This window comes from Etheostoma spectabile, chromosome 4 (genome assembly GCF_008692095.1).
Source record: "Etheostoma spectabile isolate EspeVRDwgs_2016 chromosome 4, UIUC_Espe_1.0, whole genome shotgun sequence".
In the NCBI taxonomy this organism is placed as follows: domain Eukaryota; kingdom Metazoa; phylum Chordata; class Actinopteri; order Perciformes; family Percidae; genus Etheostoma; species Etheostoma spectabile.
In genome coordinates, this window is record NC_045736.1 from 15,132,924 (window position 1) to 15,156,592 (window position 23,669).

Here is a 23,669-nt window from a genome sequence, read left to right on the forward strand (position 1 = left end):
AGACTACCAAAGGGCACCAAGGAAGACACGTTTTTGTTATTTCCCTGGAACCATATACAAAGTAAGAAAGAACTAATTAAGAATATGGTCTATTTTTATACACTCATAAACTTATCACACTTCATACTTATAGGCCTATTTTGTCGTCAAATTTGTATTTTAATCAAAATTGATCTGCAGGTTGCTCAACATTAACTACAAATTTATCATCTTGCTCTGTATTTTTTCAGTTTATCAGGCCTATATTCATATATCTTTTCGAAATGACTTAATAACTTGATATGAACATAGACTGTATACAATAAATTACCTAATAAAATGCAACATTTCCCCCCTGCAGAGACTGCAAGGATTGAAGAAATTGTCTTAGCCTGTAATTTAATGTGAAAAATAAATACATGTTGCTTTGCTGCTTTACTGAGTCTTAAATAATTTTGGAGAGAAATTATTGGATGGTGTGAAAAACCTGCACAGAGTTTTATTGGAAATGATGTGGTTTAAATAAAGTTCAGTGGCGATTCTAGGATCAGCCATCGAGGGGGGCTCAGCCACTATTGAGAATGTAACACGGATACAGTGTCTTGCAAAAGTGTCAACCCACCCTGCTAAATCAGTTATTTCCCTGGACAACAATGAATCCATGTATTAAAACATAGGATTAATGCAAAATATTGAAAATATGAAAAAACTGTGAAAGTCCCTTTACGGACTACCAGAATCAAATGAAATGCTGATGAGGTGTAAACTAAATAATTAAATAAAAAATGTAACTTTCCTTGACTGGGTTACAGGTGCATAGCATCACCGACAGCAACACAGGACATTAAACCTGTTCCTTTGAACCTGTAACTGTTTTCCCTCTGTCCCTAACAGACGAGTTCGCAACCTCTAACTTGAAAAGAAAAGTTTTTATTATTATAATTTGGGGGGGGGGGGCTGTGATCAAATTTAAGGGGGGCTGGAGGCCCCCTAAAAAGGGTCTAAAATTGCCACTGGTTCCGATTGATTTTATGAAGTCTTTTACCCTTTAGTCTCAGATTAACAGCGTTAGTGATGTCTGTACAAAAACTCAATTTCTGTGTTTCAGTCTGAAGCGTCACCTTAAACAGAAGGGTATCACTGCTATGTGTTTTGATTTTGAATAATTGAGATTTATACCACAGATTTTCAGGCTTTATAAACAGAAGTACCCCTGATCAACCCACAAGAGGTGCTGCTCTCCTTCTGAATACACCATCACATCACTTCAGCATGGCTGCTTTCTCATACAGGTTTAAATTTAGATTGATTTACCTGATTAGTTTCACACATCATGTTGATTTGTAACCTAGACTCACGTTTATAAAAACTTCTTTTACAAAGACACTTTTTCTGAGACACCACCAGTTAAATAATTTCTGAGTTGGGTCCGGTTTTAAGAAACCCATACCTGGTTGTGTGTCTGTTCAAGAGACACTTAGTTATTAGGCAGTTTGGAATTGCATAAAACCTAAAGACAAATGGCCAAAAGTAAATACAATACAAAACAGCTAAGCTTATAGAATATTATAAGTCAAATACATATATAATAGCCCTATAGCAAATTTAGTTTAATTTAAATTGTATTTTTAAATTTAAATTGTAGTTTAAATAATGAACCTGCAAATTGTTTGTTTTGTTAAAAGAGCAAAGAGCTGCGTAGGTTTTTATATAGAACTTTTTTCCTTACCTAATTGTCAATAGTATGTGCCTACACACAGAAGCTAACTGAGCTCTGCCAGTAGACTGAAATGACCTAGTTAGTAGGCCTAAAGCAATCTTTCAAGGCCTCAACAAAAACATGTTTCACACTTTGTCATAAGCATAGATGAGACAATTAGGGGGGTAAGTGAACCATCCCTAGTAGGATCTTTATTATTTCTATATAAAATATCATAGTATAATAAATCATAATACTATAACTCAAATATAGCCTCCCACATAAAAACCTATAGCTGTGTTACAGGAGGTAAGAAAGAAAATGAAGACAAGGTCAATGTGAACTCACGAGACCACTGAGGACCAGGGCTGCAGATACCATTGAGAACACTGAGGTCATGTCATTGGTAAAAAATAAACAATTTGGGCATGAAGTGGTTTTAAAGTAACCTGCAGTTTGCACTGTACAATTAGAGTTAGGCATGGGGGGATTTTACAAGACAATACAAACCAATGAAAACTCACTGTTTATATATATATATAATATATATATATATATATATATATATATATATATATATATATATATATATATATATAGTGCATACATATATTATTTTTTTTTATTAATGGTACCACTTAAGATAAGACACACTATATAAACCTGTTTATAAGTTAGAACTAATGGCTTTTCTAATGGCTAAATCCTAATTAATTATTTCATTCTTCTTTCAGATTAATGGCTTAATATACAGTATGTATACATAGGCCTAGGCTATGTGTCTGTGTGCGTGTATAATTTTATCTTCTACTTTTTACTTTATTCTGCTTTTTTTCTGTAAGGCACTCTGGGTTATACAATGCTCCCTAAACAAAGCTGATTTGATCAAATGATTTATTGATTGATAGACAAGCTCGTATGTGGGTGCACCATAGACTGTATATGCACACGTTGCTGTTTCCACTGCGGGCTTGTGCATTTAACCGCGCGCTAGTTTATGTGGCGGCAGGGGTGGTATGAGAAAGAGAGAACCTTCATGTGCGTCGTCCATGGATGTATTAGGCGTCGTCGTATCTGAAAGTAGTTCCGGGCACTTAACCCAACGGGGGAGAGTCCCGGATGTTGGCTCGGCCACCGAGAGAAAGGCGAACGGGAGAAGGCGGAGAGAAGCTGAAGAGGGACGCCACGGCACCGCACGCACACCGGTGAAGCTACGGCTGCGGCGCTTCTTTGCACTGGACGATAACGTCAAGAGCACAGGACGCTCCTGGGGAGCCCCCGCTAGCTGAAGAAGAGGAGGTGGAAGGAAGGGGTGGGGGTAGTTACTCTTAAACTACCGTCAGGATTACAGAGAGCCACCGTCACATCAGCTTTCACCCAGAGTAAGTGAGCTACACGGGCATGGAAGTTGAACTAAGGCCCACGAAATGGACGACTTTAACGGGGAAGTGAGCTGCACTGAAGTTCTGGGGATTGAGCCCGGTGAACAGGCCTTGGCACACAGCTTTCCGCTCGCTGTGACGGGGCGTGCGGGAGACACGTTTTTCTCACAGAGCCAGTCAGTGTTTCTCTGTGGTCAGTGTTTGTACATCCCAGCCGTGTTGCTGTAACTCTCCAAGTTGACAGCTCTTACGTTAGCCTGCTAGCAACGCCGTGCAACCGGTGACAACTGACAGGGCAACTTTGACAGCTAGCTAGCCAGTTTTGGTAGCCAGCTAACTTTAGCTGAGCGTTGTCGGCGCTCTGTCTTGGGCCAGGACTAGCTAGGTGTGTGTGTGTGTAGCTATATATGTTTTTCTCTCATTAGGTGGATAAAATGACCCATCCTAGTGCACACACACACACACACACACACACACACACACACACACACACACACCACACACACACACACACACACACAGTGTCATTTGGCTTTCCTGCATGCTCTGATGGTATTTGACTCACAGCTGTTGCAGTGTGTTTTCTCGTCTGTCAATCGTCTGTTTCTCAGGCGGCTGGTAAATTCCTCTAGAAAATAATGTTCCTCGTAAAAGTAGTCGATCTTTATGAGAAGACGCAGGTTTGTCATGTGGCTGGACAATCAACAAGTGCAAAGTATGTTTCAGGGGAATTTTATTGGACTGAATTTAATCTCAGGACAGTCTTTGCCTCTGGTGGTTGTATACCCTTGTGGATTGCCCTGAGATGGCACAGACAGTGTTGCAGTTAAAATATTTGGATCTTTTTGCAAGACATTTCTCAGGGCATGCTTCTCTTTGCTTTGCTGTTCCACCAGAGTGTGTGATCGCACAGGGCAGGTAATTCATTAGTTAATGCTACGACTTTAAAGTAAACAGCTGTGGCATTTGCGTGCAGCTGTACACAAAACGATGCCCTTGCTTTATCCTAACGGCCATTATTAAAGGATGGATGACTAAACTCTTAATTTGCCCCGCTGTCAACTTGTGCAAGTTGTATCAACGAAATTAGTTATTTCAACGATTGAGGTGCAGATTATTAACTGTGCATCTTATACCCCTATGTTTCCAAGTTCATTTATACAGCCAGCATAAAAGGTTGAATTTATGACTAAAACATAACATTATAAATCCCCCCTGAATATCTCAACCCTGCCAGACCCTGTGCTTCAACTAACAAAATGCCCATAGCGTTAGTCAGCACCCACAATCAAAGGTCAGACCTGGTTTGCTTCTTAATCACCCATCCTTTAAATAGCAGGCCTACAGCGAGCTGTCTGGATCGAGGCTATGCATGCAGCTTTAGAAAGACAAATGGTGTTTGAGTTTTGATGTTACTCCATCCAGGTAAGCAGAGCCAGGGTAGCTTCATTTATCATATTGTCTAGAAATTACTATCAACATTTGTCACTCTTATTCAGTAAATTGCCCTAATACTATATATTGCAATGTCCCTAGCTTGGTCTAACACTGAAAGACATCTTAACTCCTTCATATGAAATACTTAAATGCTAGATGCCCTTCATGAAATTCTACTTTTTACATTTTTTTAGAAAGAGTGTTGTTTTTAAACAGTAGTGGAATAATTGGCGTAGACAGCGGAAGTGACATTTTCAGTTGTTTGCTGGCTGGCTGTTAAAAAAATAGACCTAGAGTGCAACCGATGCATGCTTCTTCTTTTCTTTTTTTCTTCTTTTTTTTTTACAGATTGCGTGCCGAAATATGAATCACTGCATTGAATAAAATAGTTCCTTAGAGCTTCACTATAGCAGCCGTCAAATTCTGTTCAAATTTAGTTTATAAGCAATGTGGTTATTCAGGTTTTTTCATGACTGGAGATTTTGTGCAGGCGCAGACTTAAGATCTTGTTTATGCATGTTTTTGGTGATTTAGAAGCCTTTTTAGTGGTTGTTATTTGCTATTTTACATCAAGTCATATTGAGCAGTTAGTGACTTATGTTTCCCACATTTAAAACAACCTCAAGGTTTTGATGAATCGATTTAGCATTTGAGAAAAAAAGTATAGAGGAGATTACACATCTGTTTATTCTCCACACTAACCATTTAAAAATGTGAATGGGAGGGTGTGATACAGCTTCTCTTTAATGTTTTAGCCTGCAGTGGTCTGTAGAGAAGTATTTTGCCTAATGGTTTAAAAACACGACACCTACTTCTCCAAGGTCTTCCTGTGTTGTGGTGTGTGTGTGTGTGTGGTGTGTGTGTACGGTGCCAGTAGCACGTTCATCTATCATCTCTGAAGAAAGATTACTTTGTTATCCTCTGTAAAGAGTATAATTTAATAGATTAAATAGAAAAGTAAGATGACATGAGGCTAAATTGGATAAGGGTCAGCAAGCTGTTATAGTAGAGTGAATTAGAACAGGTTTCTACTTTTTAAATACAAGCTCCTCATTTGTAATTCAGTATGTGGCCCTGTGCCTAGCCCTGTCTCACTGAGAGGCTTTTTAATTTCTCCCCTTGTTGAAGTGATTATTCAAATGGCCATCCGTGAGATGCAGTTATCAGACTCCTGGTGGTAGTTGAGCCTGTGGCAACATGAATGCCCATCACAGCCCCCCTCCCCACCACCCTGTGTTGTTGGATTGCACCCAACAGGTACTCTCTGTAGCAACCCATATTAGACCGCCACATCTTACCCCTCGGGCTGAAAACCTATTGTGTTATGCGATTGGCAGATGGCAGTTTATTCATGAGGATGTCTGATGTATTTTTTTTGGCATGGGGTAGTGGTGATGCTGTTGGTCAAAGGCCTCTGTTTAGTATTTTTACGGTGACTTATTTTTGGTCTCAATCCAAAGTGGGCTTGTTTTTGTCTTTGCTCTGACATGTGAAGTTATTTTAGGTTGGATATTTCTTTATCTTTTACTTTATCATTGCCCATCATCTTGTCCTTCAGTACATTTTTCACCTTGGATTGGGCTAAAACACCAGGATCTTCCTTTTCTTTTCAACAGCTGTTAACTCTGCGTGGAGGCTAGAACGTTCTCTGATGCGGCTCAGGCCAAATGACTGGACCGTTACGTTAGAAATTTCTCCACAAACTGAATACATCCAGTGTGAAGTTTTGCTCTCATGGAAGCCGTGTTGGTGAGAAGGGACTGGCTCAGTCTTCATTAGCAATGCCGGCATCACTAGAATGCAGATGAGCTATGAAGCCATTCATCTGCTGGAAATGCCTCCCTGATTCCAATTTGAATCTTGTTTGCAGTCACATTGTGTGAGCCCACTTCTCCATGTTAAAGAAGTCTCTTTTATGTGACAGATCAGAGGGGGATAATTGCACTTAAGTGAACCTCATTTAGTGCTGGCCAGAGCAATTACTGTAACTGCAGTTCTAGGCGTTTTTGGGGGCCTGGAGCAGCTGTCATTGAGTCTCTGTAGCTGAGATATCAAATGGTGAATAGAATGACATTGGCATGGCATCATGGGAATGGCAGATCCTTGGGTGGATTTTAATCTGTTTATGCAGGTTTTTACTCGGCTCCTTTTTTCCATCCATAGAAAAGCGTAATTAAAAATGACAATTAGTAGAAATGCACTATTTTAGTAACTATTGAAAATAAATTATTCTCAAGGTGCTGTAAGGTGAAAAAAGCCAGTACTCTTTCTTCAAGCAACCCCCTCAGGCTTGAGGGAGATGTTTATCATTAATGTTATTCAGGAGCCAAATTTTGAGTTTTGCTCAGCTGGATGCTTTAATCTATTTTTGCTGTAAATTAATGAATTTTTAAAGAGCCCCTTGCTGGATATGGGTGGATGAGGGAATGCAGCACTGGTTCAGTTTTCAAACAAGCCTCTACTCCACTGTCACCCCCACCCCTTTACCACCCACCCTCCTCATGGGATGGAGAGAGTGAATTTACTGAGGCACAAAACTTTCATTTTTTATTCATCCAGCAATACACTGCCTAGTCCTCCCCCCCCCCCCCCCCCCCCCCCCCCTCCCATATTGAGATGAATCTGTCAGTGAACTCGTCCCATATGCTCCTATTCAGGTCCTTGGTTGGAGTTGGATGTAGACATGAATTAGCGTGAGGGAAGTATGTGATGTTTAATTCAACTGGTTTGCTGTCTAATATTATCAGCACATAATACATGCTCAAATACATGTTTTATCTGAAAGTGTTAAGCCATTTATTTCCGCAGTCTGACTTCTTTCTACACAAGTATTAGGGGAACTACTGTAACTACAGCAGGGCTTGCTGGGTAAGTTTAGAAAGTGTAAGAGAAAAGAGTGGTGGGGGTTGGTGGTGGATTGGCGGCTCTTGTAGCGCATGGCGGTTTCTGTGACTCATTCCAGCCTTGTGGTAGCTAAAAGGCTAATAAATGTTGCGGCAAGTCTGTTATGAATGTTTGGTTTGATTTTATCTCTGCATTAAGTTTAAGTCTAGGTACTGGATGAGGTACGTGGCCAGAAGTGTTTATAAAAATAGAATATCTCAGGGGATTTTGGTGCACTACATGTGCAAACAAAGTCAGTGCCTACAAATGCTCTCCATTTAAGGGGTGTTAATGTGGTGGTTAATGATGCGTAAAAAGATTTTAGCGTAAATGCACTGCAGTTTTATTTGAGATTTTACTTAATTGGGTGGCAATCAATAACCAAGTCTTAAATGAATAAAACTGGCTTGACTTTTCAATGCCTTGAAGGATTTCATAATTCATTATATTGTGTCCTTGAGTTTTGATAGGCCCTCAGTATCAGCAAATTTCTCTTAAGCTTTTTTGTTCTTTACTTTAGTAGAAGCAATTGATATGCTTATATGAGTCACACTCTTCAGAGACTTTCCAGCTGTGTGCAGGAAGAAAAGCTTACTAAACTGACACAGCTAATGTAATGTAGTATTTGGTATCTGTTTTAATCTTTACAGTGGCTCCTGTGGCAGATACAAAATTCACTTCCAGGTGAAACTGAAGAATACCTAAAGACTTTTAATACAGAAGAGATGGGGCCTTCTGTCAGTTTGGAACAGGGAAAATGTGAATTAAAAAATCGAAGCACCAACGACTTTCTAACGAACGCAGCTTTGTTTGCAGATCAGCAGCCACAGGGCTATTCTTTTATGACATGTCATACAAATGGGGGCAACAGCTCCTGTACTAAATCCCATTGAGAAATGGCAGTTTAATAACATTATATTACCAAATGCTACATTCAGCCTCCTTCTGTGACCTGCTTGCATTTAATGGCAATTTAGAGTTGATACCATGACAAGTGTAGCGCCTGACATAAACCAGACTTGATTGATAATATGATAATCTCACTTCTCTGTGAGACGGTGGTTGGAGGTAGGTGGCCTGCGTATAATATTTATGGATAAACACTGGAAATTGTGAACAGTTTAAAGAACTTCAGATATGCAAGAGATAGGACTGTGTTGTCTTGTCAGCCACAAATTTACAGTTTGGAGAGTTCTCGTTTTCATTTACATGCTAAAGATGGTCAGAGATGTTTGGGATAATCTCCTCTGTAATTTGGTACTTGCTTGTTTACTGCTTAACTAATGATATACATAAAGGAAGTGTGCAGTGCAAATTGCAGTTATGTCGGCCTTATAGGTTCATTGTGCAGCAATGTAGTAACAGTAAAGAACTTCTCACATGTTGGAACAATCTGCAGACTCGCAAGGAAATTCAGAGAGGGTCAGCTTTAATTAAGTTCACAGACCTAAGCCTGCTTAGTAGGGTTAAATAGTGGAGTCTTGAGAATGTGGTTTACTCCCACATCTCAAGTTCATCGTCTGCTGTCAGTAAAGTGGTGGTATACGGATCATTTATCATGAAATCACAAGACGGGGTGCGTTTCAACAGCCAAGTGTCAGTTGATCAGACCTGGAGGCTGTGTAGCTTCTCAATATGTATTGTAATTTCAGACAACGTTTTTGTGGGCTGGTCTAGAAATAGCTTCATGTAGAAGTTGGGAGACAGTGTGTGCTGTGGTGTATGCGACTCATGATCTGTAGGGGAAAGTGCCAAGTTTTGCAGATGTGGTGTTGGTGGGAAGAAGCTGTGGTGGATCTGTTTGACCCGTTGATATACGTTATACATGTCTCATTATCCTCTGCTCGGCAGATTTGTATGTCAAAACCTCTCTGTTGTCATTTGTTGCTTTTTTGGATGAAACTTGATGGATTATCCTAAGATGTAGTACTTGGAGTCTCCATCTGTGATTCAGAAAACCCCCAACAGTAGCCAAGGATTCTCTCAGTGGAGTTGGAGGAAATGTTGATCTGTATGTGGACCAGGAAACCCACACAAATGATGACTCGCTCCTGCCCCATCATTTACACCCCAACCCTCTTTCTTCCTCTTACACGTAGTCAGTCTCTTGATTGTTTTATTTTCTCCTCACTTCTTTTTATTTCTCTCTCCCTCTCTCTCTGCCATACTCTCTTGTGCTCTTCACTTAGCAAACAACACGTCCGTAGAGAATTCAGAAGAATGCATCTTGTTACTAAGATGAGTCATACTTCCTCTTGCCTGCATGCCTTTCCCTCAGGGTGGATGAATGAGAGGGTGGAGAGGTTAGCTGAGGAGGCTCAGTGGCTGAGGCGACGTGGTTTGTGCCAGTTGCCCAATGTAATTAAGAAAGTATTGGTGTGTTGGTCACAGGGCCTGAGTCGTGCACATCAGTGCCGAATGTGGCCCTCCCAAGCTCAGCCCCCTGTGACTGACAGCTTTGACCAGGCTGAGTCACCACCTTCAACAAGTAATTGTTTAGAAATCTCACAAACCCCACAAGTTGGCCGATCTGCCAAGGTGCTGTGGCCCTGGGAGGAAAGCATGGGGCCTTGGCTCTGGAGAGAAAGGCACCTGCAATCTGAGAAGTGTGCTTTACTAAAGGAAATTTCTATGGTGGGATGTAAAGATTGTGGAGCAGTTTACATGCAGTTACTAAGCTTAAATGTTCCTCAGGAGGCCTGAATACAATATAAATGTCTATGGGTAAAATTAAGGTGCAGTTTGCGTGTCACATTTCAGTTTTCTGGTTTAATTTCCCTAAACTTCTGCATCCAATTTTACTTGATGTTACATTGTAACAAAAAATGCACAGAGTTGTAAGTAAACTTGAATATATTTATTATTATTATACTAATGAAATGGTATCAGCACACTATTAGGCCCCTTTCAGCCCTAGCTCCGTCTCTCCCATACCTGCTCTTCTTGGTCCCCTGCCAAAATCTATGACTCACAGGAGACTGAGTGACCTACTTTTTAGTCTTCGAGGAGTGCCAGAAGATCTTTAATTTGCAAGACAATACAGTGGGTAAATATAAGTCAATTAAAATGCACTTAATGCACCCATTTTTGGATTTAAGCACCTATAGGCTGTGTCAGCATGGCAACAACCTCAGAGGAATCCCTTCATTATCACAAGGAAAGAAGATATGTAGTAAACAGTTGATATCACATTAGAAGCAAACTGAGTTTAAGGCCACACTGGCTCTCATCAAGCTAATTAAAAAATATAACTCATTTTAGTGCGCTCATAATCCAGCAATATCTGTGTGCTTTTATATTGCACATTCCCAGTTTATCCATGTTGTCAGAGATTATGGTTTCTACATGTAGACAAAGCATTTATCTACATGAATCAGTGAAAGTCGCCTCAAGGCCTAGTCAGTTTGTTTTAGTAATGATAGAGTTTTGGCTGTACTGGCAAGGTAAAGTTTGAACAGTTGCTCTTAAATATTACATGGATTAAGAGGGAGATAAAAATGTTTGGGTACAGAAGCAGTCTCTTAAAAGCCTGGCTTATAGTTTCCCTACCTCTGAAAAGAAAACAAGGATGGGATCAAAGGCCATAGGATCACTCAGATGGTTTGAGCTGCGTTTTGATTGGAAAAAGATGCCGCTTTGCAGCAGATGGAATTTTCACTTTTATCGCTAATTGCCGTTTTTTTTGGTCGTGTTGTCTCTCATTGAAGCAGAAACAAGCTGTGCAGCTGAATGCGGTGTCTTGGCTGCTCTTTTCCCTTCTACAAGGCTTGGCTGCTTTGATATGTCATTTTTGTTTTAGTCTGCCGCCTTCGTCTTGACACGATTGGCCCCGCTCGTTCCGACCTCCTGGAAACCCCCCGGCATGCCCGCCCCAGGGTGTGTGTGTGTGTTCAGTCATTTATTCGGCTTCCTTTAAGACTGCCATGCCTTCACTTCCTTCTGTTTCCCCTCCTCCTATTAAGATGTAGGAGGCAGAGCAGTGTTTGGTCTGAAAGGCTTAGTACTGGGGGGGGGGTTACTGGTGTATTGGTGTGTACACTGGGGGGTTAGAGAGTGACTGTGAGCGTGGGGACTTTAATGACTTAATGTGCACTGTACAGCCTGGCAACACTCTGACTAAGTTCTGCAGGCAGCTCACAGTGCTTTGATTTCTGCGTTTTTGTGAGTCCAGTCAAGGAAAGTCAAAATGATGCTATAATTGGAGAGGAATCAAGTCTTTGATTAATGCTTACTGCTGCTTAGGTTTATGCCTGATAATCTCTATTTAGGGATCCAAAATGACTTCCTTTTTGAAATTCCTTTTTTGGCTCGTCTATTGTCCAATGCCTTTTCTCATGTTTTTGCTACTTTCTAAGAGGTCCCATACAGTGGTGAACCACTTTCAGTGTGTTTACATGCAGTTTAAAAAGAGGGGAGCGGCCGCTCCTCTCACAACAAATTCAGAGAGAGGTGACTGTTTTGGAGGCCACAGGAGAGAAATGCCTTGCGTGCTCGCTAGACGATGCTGGCAACTTTTGTTTTACAGAAAGCCGCAAGATTTGTTGCTAGTCGCTTTTGTGAAAAAAGTTGCTAAGGGGGTCTGAAAAGGCGACTGAAGGAGAACAGGGAAAGGAAATGCAGCTGAACGAATGCATGATTAAATAGCGTTAAAAATAATAACGAAACATAATTTTTGTATAGGCCGGTGTTGATTGTGTGGCGCACCGCCAAAAATACGTGTGTGTGGGAAACACTGGTGGTATTCCTGCATGTATACACCTTAATTGGAATGGGATTGGGTCAAGCGTCTGCTCTGTGGGTTAAAGCCCCTTCCCAACTCCGCTGCTGTGGTTTTTGACACGTAAATAATCCGTTAGCGGCAACCCGTTGCTATGATACAACAAAACAGTGTTGCCTAAATCAGCGTGCCAGCGGCTCTGTTTTCCCGAGACATCAGAAGACACCTGGTGAATGCATTTTAAAACACATTTTTTAAATGTATTTTAGTGTGGTCACACACATGGTGATATTAAGTGGTCCAGGCTGATATTAAGGGGTCCAACCTCCTTGACAACATAAACGCTCGCGTTTGCGCTCACAAGTATTGACTGTCAGAGCAACAGTGGTTGTCTGTGGTGTGATAACTTTATGCTGCAAACACCAGGAAAACACAAAGTCAGCCCTTGACCTCAACAGCTGCGGCTGCAACAGAGAATTCAACCCAAGTTGGTAATCTTGCTATCGATTGTATTGTTTAAGTGTTTGTTAGCTTGTTAACGTTACCAGTTAACATTAGCGTGTTTAATGTTAACGGTAGCATTTCCCTTAACAGCTAACGAGTCAGAAATCAACAATTGCTTTTACAGTGAGTGAGCTGACGATAACATTATATTTGTTGGAGGCAAAACTCAACAGCTCAATCATGTCACCGACGTTACCACTTAACGTTACTTACTTACTCCTTTTCATCCGCTGTGGGACATAAAGTTGCAAAGAGATCTCTCGTCACATTTATTGCTTGGCAACATGCTATACATCTCCCTGTGACATGTGGACGTTGTCAAGCAGCTCCCTCAACTTAAGACACCAGCTAGCAGGGCCCAAAAAGGGCCAACTTTTTTTTTGAAGGACAGCTCTGTCTTTGTTTGTTGTGTGATTAATTCACCTCTAGTATCTAATCTTTTCAGATGAATTTAAATAAAAAGGTTGATTGATCATATAATCATTTTCTAAAAAACATTCAGAACTGTTACTGTTTTATTTCTGTTTCAAAAGGCAGCATTAAATAACACATTGAATATGTTTAATTTCATACATTAGCAGTGAAATTAGTTAATGCATAATAATCGTGAAACCGTGATTATTTTTCAAACTATAATCGTACCAACAACATTTGTAATCTTTGCATCCCTACATGTACCCCATGTTGCAGGTTTAATCAGTCGCGGTTCGGCTGTGGCTTATGCGGAGATTCAACGTGTCCGCTTTATTCATGTAGCAGTCACACATCGTGGTAGTTTTAGGCGATGTGGCCCGGGCGGTAGAAGCAGAGAGCCCAGCTGAGAACGGCCGGAGAATGTGCACAACAAAACAACGTGCTGGAGAGCCCCAACCTGTAAACACATGTTGCAGCATGGCTCAATCAGTCACGGCTCGGCTGCGACTCATCTAGAGATTTAGCGTGTCCCCTATTTCATCATTTACATTTAGGGTAGACAGCAATGAGTTTTTTGCCAGATGATCAGTTTTTGGCAAGACACCTGTAGACAGTGAACCGCAATCAATGAGCTTTGTATGGATTCAGCTACTCCCCGCGCCCACTGCTGTAGTGTAGTGTGCATGTTTGGGAACACATGCACAGAGAGATCTCGATTTATAGATAGATGTAGTCTGTGGTGCTGTTGAACTGTATTGCATTATACAGAGAGTTGTATAAGTGAAAATGTGTTGTGGCACTCAGCCTGATGTTGTCATATCAACCTGAAGTTAATTGAAGAAATAGTTTGATGTTTCAAACCTTTTCCTTGATCTATTGACTTGACAAATTGACTTAAAATACACAAACACACCAACAATTTTCTTTTTTTTTTTCTTCAGCGTTCAAGGGGCTAATCTCCATAACAATTTACTGCATTTGACTAGTAAATAGAACATCTAGAAAATGTAGCAAGAATTGAACAATATTTGGAAAAACAATCCCATAGTTACATAGCAGGTTTATCTCGTGGCATTCAATAGAAAAATGGCCTTGGTAAATATGTATAGGTTAATAAATATATATATATATATATATATATATATATATATATATATATATAATATATATATATATATATATATATATATATATATATATATAAGTTCCCTTTGACTTCAACACAGCCCAACCACCACCGTCACCACCTTTTTACATAGGAACAGTGCAACCCCTGGGGAAAAAAACAAAAAACTTTCTGCACTTTTCTTTTCTGTCTTTCTTTGACAGACTGTGGTTTTACAGTCATCTCACCCTGCAGTCAGCAAGCTTGTTAATTTGTATTTAGATTCATTTGTGATACAGTGTTTTTTCTTAAAAAGAGATCCTACCATTTGTTGATATTCCTGGTGGACTGTTTTTGTCAGAAGATTGTGTTCTGAAAGTAAGAAAATGGTCTGGGGTTCAGCAACCTCCTGCTTTGTGCTGGGGCCTTAAATCTACAATGCTGTGCCTTATTTTGCAATAATCACTTGTTCCTTATCAATTGTGTCTTATGTGTTCAAATACAGTGCACTAGTAGTAATGAAATTGATTTCGGTAATCTATAAATGTATCTATTTTCATCCTAATAATGCAACATTTTGAGAATATGGATCTGAAAGTCTTGAATCAAAAATAATCCAAGTTCTCATTTTTAATTTCTCTATATTTTATTTATCTGCCGAGTATGAGTCAGAGTGGACTGTGTAGGATTTTCCTTGTCGATATGATGAAATAAATGCATTTATGGTCCATAGTTTGCAGGTCATCGAGGCTTGTGGTCAGTGGGGAACATTACAGGTGAGGTCAGGAGCTCAGTACAGGTCTCTCTGCCTTCCACTTTCACAGTGACCCATGGCACATGATGCACCACTTTTACCAAGGGAGTCATCCTGAACAAAGACTCATTTGAAAATGAAACATGCACTTCTTTTCCCTTTTTTGTGGTTTTGCTCTTTTTTTAGTAAACTGTGTGACATTTAGTCATTGCTGATATACTATTTGTGACTTTTCCATTTATTTTGAATGGCGGTAGTGCGTTTAGGCTGCAGTGAGTTGAAACCCACTGAACTTTGGGAAGAAAACGCAACCCCACGTCACACCGCGGTGGCCAATCATGGAACAGGCAATCAGAGTTGTCAGTGTGTTTTGAGGTGGTGTGAGAATCCTGTGTAGTTTTGAAACGCAAGCACCAAACTGCCCAGGAGTTTGTGTAACAACTGAATGTTGACTGCAACAACAAAGCACAGTCGATTTGTCTTGCTTGTCTTTCTTTCTTTCTCTTTAAAATCCAGCTGCCTTTAAGTGCTGTTTGAAATGTTGAGATTTATAAACAATCAGATGGAAAACAAATGTGAAATATAATAAGTTTACTTGTGCTACATTGGAGGGTTAAAGAACACAGCGAGGCGTCAGACAAATGGGCCTTTTCGGATTGCATTTTGCTGGTCTGAACTTTAGGCTGCTGCTTTTGGTCAGTTAAACGCAGGTCTTTCCCTTCATTTTTTAATTCGGCAGAGAGTGAAAAAGAATTCAGCAGAAATATGGTATTTTTGAATAATCATCCAGCCATAGCTGTCTCAGTATTGACTGAAGAAAATCAAAAGGACCGTTTAAGAAACCATGACTTGCACATAATAAAAGATGGCTATCGGTCTTAGCTGTGTGAGACCTCAGTGGGAATGAGTCTTGTCCTTCTCAGCTGAGCAGACTTGATTGGTAATGCACAGGGAGGGGAGCAATGTGCTGGAAGGTAGACTTGTGTTTTTCAATTTATTTCCTGAATATAGATATATTTAAACTGAATACTGTGCAGCATAAATTCTTTCTGGGGTAGTATCTTTGTGTTTGTTTGTGTATACGTGTGTGTGTGTGTATGTGTATGGCCTGTTTAGGAAGCCTGCATTTGTTTGCTGGCTGTGTCTGGGGCCCAAGGTGGAGCTCTTTCTGTCAGATGAGTGAAGCTCTGCAGAGGCAGCCACTGGGAGTTCTGTTTCATCTCCTCTCATACTGCTCTAAAGCAGACATGCAAATCTGCTGTAATGAGCGCAGCCTGTGTGGTGGTATGGGGGGGAGGCGCGTGTGAGGAGAGGGGGACGAACTCAGGAATTTAAAGTAGAAAAAGAAAAGGTGAGACGCCGACAGCCGAACCAGATAGCAGAGCACAGAAATGTAAGGGGTTTAGGAGAGGGTTATGTCAGGAGCGTTGGAAGTGACAGGAAGTCTTCCATCTCAAATCAAACATTCATTAGCCCGCTGCGCCTGCTCGCTTTCCTTCGCTGTTGAAACATCGAGGTAAAGATGCAAATGGTGCCACGTTAATTAGCCTTATCTTTTACACCAGCAAGACGTGGTGTGAAAAAACAAAACAAATGGTGCATCATCATCATCACCGTTAGCAAATGTGATGAGGCTTTTGTGTGAATTCTGCTGGAAGTTTAGCATCCTAAAATGCTTGTTGTAATTCTGTGGTTTGTGAATGTTTCACAGCTTACTACAAAGAGGAACATGTTAACTTATCACGGCAACAAAACGTTTTGAGTACCTGTATCTTGTGATTAAAGGATCACACAATTTCAAGAAAGTTGATTCAGAATCTGTAGATTCTTTAACTGTCCATAAACTGGATACTACTGGATCTAATGATTTATGCAGATAGATGAGTGCAGTGCTGTGGGTGCGTTAACTGATAACTGACTAACTGAGGATTATTTCACCTGCTATCCACGCTGCAGTACGTAAAGTGTGTCATAAATAAGGTTTGGCATCGAGAACCGATTCCTACTTGGAATCATAAAAAAAATTATGATTTCAATAGAATTGTTTCTTTAATGGAATCGTTTGGAGGATTTGGTTTCAAATCTGATTATCAGATCCAAATTTAACATGCGCAAGTTTTGGTTTCTGTACTGGCAGGGGCTTGTGTTGCAGCCATGGAGCACAGTAAAGGGCACTCTTGTCTGGCTTTATTTTGCGTTGAAAAAGTCCCGTAACACTGCAACCCACCATTGAATCAAAATAAAACCTTCCTCTTATTTGTGAAATAAGAATGTGACCCGTTTCAACTCCACCCTTCAAAGAATCAGAATTGATAAGAACCGGAATGGAAAAGGAAGAATCGGAATTGGAATCAAAATTGTTAAAATCCAAACGATGCCCAACCCTAGTCATAAACCTCATTAGTCTGTGCAAGACTGTCCAATAGCTGTGCAAATGTGATTTTATTCACTCATAAAAAATTAAATCCCCAGTCAATGTTGGGATGCTTTGGCCTCTGTCTCCATCCAATAATGTAAAGCACTCAAGACTTTTTGATGAGCTCTGCAGATCAATTTGAGGTTAACAGCCACTTCACATAAGATGAGACCTACAAAATGTCATGGAGTCTTTAAAACTTGATAACTGTTCATGAGGCATATCATGAGGGCTTTTCTAGCCCAAAAAGAAACCATAAGCTCCAGGATCTGAAAGTCAGGAACTACCTTAGGACATAAAGAATCCTCTAGTGCATTTTCCACCACATTTAGGGAACCATGAATGCAAATTGGACTGAATTATAAAGCTTTGAGACAAAAGAGTGGTTGTTTTTTTGTAATGCACTATTGTGTGGCCTATTTTAGAAAGGATGTGCAGGTTGAAAGAGAAAACACCAGAAAGGCTTGGCATCCCTCTCTAAAATGGAGAGGATTTATCGATGGATTTATTTATTTATTTATTTATTTATTTTTTTACACAACTCCATTCAGACAATTAAAATTAAGTTAAGTTTCATATCTCTAACATAACTAGTCTGCTACATACTTCTTGATCAGTGGCATTAAACAATCTATTGATGCAAATGACAACCAATGCTATTTTTCTGTCTTAATAAATGCTGTTCACGGTTGTATTCTGAGGCTTTTTCTTGACTGGAAAAGCATTTCCAGAACGGCAGACTTCATGCCGATATATATAGTTTTTTAAATCACTAGAAACTAGTACCTTGAAAGCAGGGACTTTGGGGAACTCAAAGTGAAGTTGGACCAAGGATTTGACATTGAGTTGGGAGTGAGCTGTTGACCCATCATGGCCAATATGATGCTGAAGAGCAAAATAAAATGTCAGCAGCCCACACAGCCTCTTTACCTTCCTCCTTTGAAATAAGACTTCCTCATGGGAAACACCACAACCAATTTCACAACAGTAGTACAGTGTCACATTCTGCTCTTGCCTGATTGCTCCTTCACACTGAAGAGAATTCGGATGTGCTGGGCTATAAGGGTTCGTGGGTGGAGACATCATTGGAGTTCCTCCGGGTGTTTGAGGCCAATGTGGCCTTTGATTATCAGACTGACTAACATGTCGACTATTACTCATCCTCAGTTGAAATCAGTGATGAGTGTTTAACTGACATTAAGGTTTAATCTTGTTGTTTACAAATAAATTGACCAATATTATGTAGTAATATTGAAATTTGGGCTGAGCTTGATTTAAGACATTTTGTAGTTTCAAATGCTCAATTTAGTACAGTTTGTTGTTAGGGGTGAGCCAGTTTATGATTTTTGTTACCATTTTTTTGCAACGATGCTCAAGGACCTCAATAGGCTTTTGCATGTATTTGAACGCATGTTTAAGTTAAACAGTCTTATGATGTGGTACATTTATGTCATTTAGTCATTTCTTAAGCAAAAATGTCAATTTCTCTGGTTGCAACTTCTTGTATGTGAATTTGGTGCTATTCCTTGGGACAATGTGTAAGCCGTTGACCCAGGCACGTTATCGGAGCGCAATAACCATTTTGTGGAAACCCAAACTTTGTTGACCAATAAGGTAGGCACTCTATACAGGCAGAACCACATGTCTTTACCATATCATCCGTCCACCACGGGCCCCGCAGGATCATGTGACTTTATACTCTGGTTAACCAACCAGAGTGAAAGTACTTCTCCTTACACTGCAATATAGTCGTCACTTAGTTTAATCACGGCAAACTTGTTTCTTGTCGATTTCACCATAAAATCTATTTCACACCCGCATTGGAGAAATTCTCAGACATTGTTTCCTGTTAAGAAATACCCCCAAAATGGCCACAACCCTAATCTCACAAATTGTTAACAAAAACATCCCAAAAGGCACCAAGTTACTCAGTTTACTTCGATATTTGTTTTAGCAAGCAATAATGATAAACATTTCCCCTTTTCAGCACTTAATTCTTTAGAAATGTTCATACAAACAGTCAAATTACTGTCTAATCAAATCATTTAATTTTGCTGATTTGTCATATAGTTTCAACAAAAATCAACTTCAGTATAAGAAATAAGCAATTTTGTTCCAGATATGTGAGGATGTCATCTTGGGCGTATGGGGAAACGCTGATCCATATTTTTTAACCATTTTCTGACATTTTATAAACCAAACAACTAATCAATAAATGGAGAAAATAATCAACAGATTAATTGACTATGAAAATAATCATTAGTTGCAGCCCTCATTCTTTTCTTATGTGATATTCTTATTTTCCCATTAAGCCGCTATTCTATAGCAATGTTGTCTTCTGCTACGGACATCAAAAAATGCTTATTTGAAGGCTATGTATTGTTGTATGGATATTAGTCATATTTTTGTTTTGACTTGACTTGCTTCCTCTGCTGAATCAGACTGCCACATGTGGTGTTAGCTAATTTGGATTTGTACCCAAATAATGCCTGTAGCAAATCCATAATTTGCCTTAAAGCCTTTCTTCAGAGGCACCAAGAGGTTGAGTGCCACTCTGTTTGAGTTACCATTAAATCTTCTCTTGTCAGTTAGTGGAAGCCAAAAACATTTGACTCCAGGCCTAACTCATGTGTCTGCTGTTTTATTCTGGTAAATCCTCTGGATTTGTGATGACCTATTGTGGCTCTTGTAAGGCAGTAACCTCACAGGGATGAATCCATTTTTTGCAGAAGGTACTTTGACTGCAAAGCTTAAACCAACAATGACTACTGCTACACCCCCCGACCTCATCCACACCCAGATAAATAGCAACATTGTCTCCAGGTAACCTAATTAATTGAAATGATCTGGAACGGAGCAGGGTAAAGAGAACAGGTATAGACACCGACAGATGTCCGTTCTATGTGGAAACAAATTCCTGGCCTGTCATACGGTGCTGTAGACAGCCGTAGTCTCATGTTTTACTCCACTGCTCTTATTGATTAGCATTAGACGAAATCCAAGCTCAGAATTACCATGGAAGTCATCTGGAGAATGCCCAAGGAATTTAGTAGCTTGTATAAACAAAGACAATTCCTGGTGACGTAAGACGTGGCTGGTTGAATTCAACAGCTGATTGGAGTGCTTACATACTGTATTCTGCAACACTGCGTAGACCCTTTCTGTAGTATGTTCCATGCACGTGTATATGAGGTATTTTTGTTAAGCAGATGTGGTGTGTTTGTGTGTTTGTGTGGGTGTGTGGTTACAGTGTCGTAGTAAAGCAGAAGATGGAGCACCAAGAAAATATGAAACTATTGACCTGTGACTGCTAATCGCTTCAATATAGTACATATCCAGCAGCACATGTTGTGCAACTAATGCAGGCTGCATTATCACTTAGGGGAAAGAGCATGGATTTATGGCAGGTGGCCACCCCTCAGCAATATGCCATGAAAACCTTGATCATAAAAGCTTGCATTCGGTAAAATTATTTCACATACAGCTTCACTCATGTAGCTCTAAGTGTTTGTGTTACATGTTAAAAGCCCTGTCGCAGTAAGGGGGGAGAGTATACATGCTGCATGTTATCAGTGGGCTGTGTTATTATCTGCAGGTACAGTATGACTCCAGGAGCATTTAAAAGAGCCTGTACGGAGGCGCAGTAAACCTGGGAAATGGGACATGAGGAGTCAAAGAGCAGCGCTTCAACAGCTTAATGATGTAGAGGCATCCAGCACCGTCAGGCAGTAAACTCTTTAATATGCTGTTAATTATTTCTGAGAGATTGAATATTGATTAAAAGCAAATGGTTATTATAACTCTAGCTCCATTGCCATTCTAAATGAAGACGATTTAAGGCTTTGCGTGAGAGGAACATCTAAGAAATATGTCAAAGTTATTTCCACTCTGTTTTGAATTTAATTTTAACTTTGTGCTTTCTGGGTTTGAAAGTGAGTGTTCTGTCTCTGTGTAACCAGTGTTACAGCTCCTTCTCTTAACCTTAGCTTCAGAGCTGCCAATGCTGATCCACTGTCTAAATTTTAAATTCATGACGTGAATCCTGCTCCGTGTAGTACTCAGAACATGCATTGCCCACCCAGGTAATTCCTTTAAATCACGCTTGGGTAATTCTAGCATACATGAAGCATGAAGCTCATACACAGCTGTTTCTGAGAGGGATGACATGGACACATTAAACAATGCCACATTATGTCTGAGTTCAATAAGAGAACAAAGAGAATGTTTTATCTTTAATAGTCACAGCAGTATACGGTATTTATGTAGACAAATTAATATGACCAATTCATTAGACCTAATATTCTTTTGTAATTCTCACCACATTAGAAATATTTAAACATGCCCGTCACTGTGCGTCTAGAATAGAGCTGGTCCATCACTATCTAGTGATGGACCAATAAATCGGCGGACCGATTTAATGCCATTTTGAGATCGGCCAATGCCTGCGCTCACAAGGGAGATGAACAAAAAAATGTCTGCAGACACATGTGCAGGTAGCCTTGTCATTGTGGCTGCTGTAGAACAAAGTTAGCCCTTGTGGCCCAGCTGTAATATACACACTACCGGTCAAAGGTTTTGGGTCACTTAGAAATTTCCATACCACCCAATTATAGACAGAATACCAGCTGATCTGAGTGGGTGGCTGATCTGTAATGCAATACCTACATTGCCCATTATCAGCAACCTTTCATCCAATGTTCCAAAGGCACATTTTATTTACTAATCTGTTCTCGTTTAAAAAACTAAAGCTAATAGAATGTAATCTGAAAACTGCTGCCCTGGTTAAAAAACAAAACAATGCAACTGATCTCAGCGAGCAGTCTGTCAATAATGGAGTGCAATGGAAATTTCTAAGTGACTCCAAACTTTTGACCTGTAGTGAATCGGTATTGGCCAGTGACAATAAAACATATCTGTTGAACACTACAACTAACAACCATTTTTTTTAAACTAATAATCTGCCCATTATTTTCTCAATTAATCAATACATGTTTTGATGTACAGTATATGGTGAAAAAAGCCTGAAAAATATTCAGTTTACTATCACATAAGGTTAAGAAAAAGCAGCATATCCTCACAAGTGAGAAGCCGGAACAAATACATGTTTTCTTTTGAAAAAAATGACTTGAACAATAAATTGATAATCTCAACAGTTGCCAAGTAATCTTCTGTTGATGACTACACTTTGAAATAACTACTTAGATAAGTTGTACTCCCAGGTGGTATAATGCTTTCCTGGCTATGAGTTTTCTATGCACAATGGACAGCTTTCTTATCCCAGGCAAACGGACCCAAACTTCTGCTTTCTAATTGCTCGCCTCAGAGACTGGCTCAATATTTAACATTGACGTTGAAATGGATCTAGTGAATGCAGATGAGGACAGGCCCTTAAGATTGCTACCAAAATGCTTGCCAGTGCCTTAAGTGCTCTATTTGTGATTCAGCAGCAGGATCTTGCTGACTGCCAGGCTGGTGTGGAGTCAACCTCCCAGTGGGAGTGTGTTAATGCGGGCCCCCAGGCCTTGGGACTGGGATAATTGGGTTTGCATGGTTGGTGTCGGGGCACCCCTGCCACCTCCAAAACAAAGGCCGCCTCCCGGGCTAGCTGTTAGGGACAGAAAAACCAACCCCTCCTGATCACTGCTCTGATTCACAGCAAAGACTTATTCAATTACTAGAATGTTGTATGTTTTTTTTTTTTGTTCTTTTGTTTTGACCTGCAGATCACGCACAGAGCTGAGGGTCTTGTGCTTGTGAGTGCTGCCTTCATCTGCCTAGATGTAGCTCTGCACCTTATTATTTATTTATTTATTTATTATTATTATATATATATATATAATATATAACACACAACACACACACACACACACACACAACACACACACACACACACACACACCACACACACACACAGTTCACCAAACCCACCTTAACATGGAAAGTAGCGGAGTGCTGAGAGCATCTCTCTAATATCTCTAATCTCTACCACCGCTGCATCTTTTCACGTCTCTCTAAGATTGACTGTGTCTGCATTCAGGGGTCACTAACACTGTTGCTTTCTTAGTGGCCACCCAGACAGCCTGAAGCAGCTCAGTTGATCCACAGCCAACTCCCAGATCTTCCACTACTCTAATCCTCTGTCCCTCTACCTGCCTGTCTTTATGCATGTCTGTAGCAGCTGGGTGCGTTTTCTCTTTACTACATACTTAGAAGTCCTCTGTTTGTTTGGCACTGACTAATAAGACAAAGGTGTCTCTTTTGCTTCTTTAAGGTTCAGCAGGTTTAAAAGAACTTTAGGTTTAGGTTTGCTTTGTTGACAACTCTCTCTCCTTAGCGTTTAACTGCCCCACAGCCACAGTTGCGCTCCCGACTGATTGGC

At 40.2% G+C, this 23,669-nt stretch overlaps 1 protein-coding gene across 3 annotated transcripts in view; it reads left to right on the forward strand.

Annotated features, from left to right (window-relative positions):
• The first annotated feature begins 2,732 nt into the window (after positions 1–2,732).
• foxj3 (forkhead box J3) overlaps positions 2,733–23,669 on the forward strand; it is a 76,725-nt gene continuing 55,788 nt past the window's right edge. Inside the window, exon 1 of one of the 3 annotated variants that reach the window (XM_032512490.1) lies at positions 2,733–3,060. The gene's annotated coding sequence lies outside the window, so the exon portion shown is untranslated. The remainder of the gene's footprint in view (positions 3,061–23,669) is intronic. The other 2 variants (XM_032512488.1, XM_032512489.1) reach the window with 2 other exon arrangements.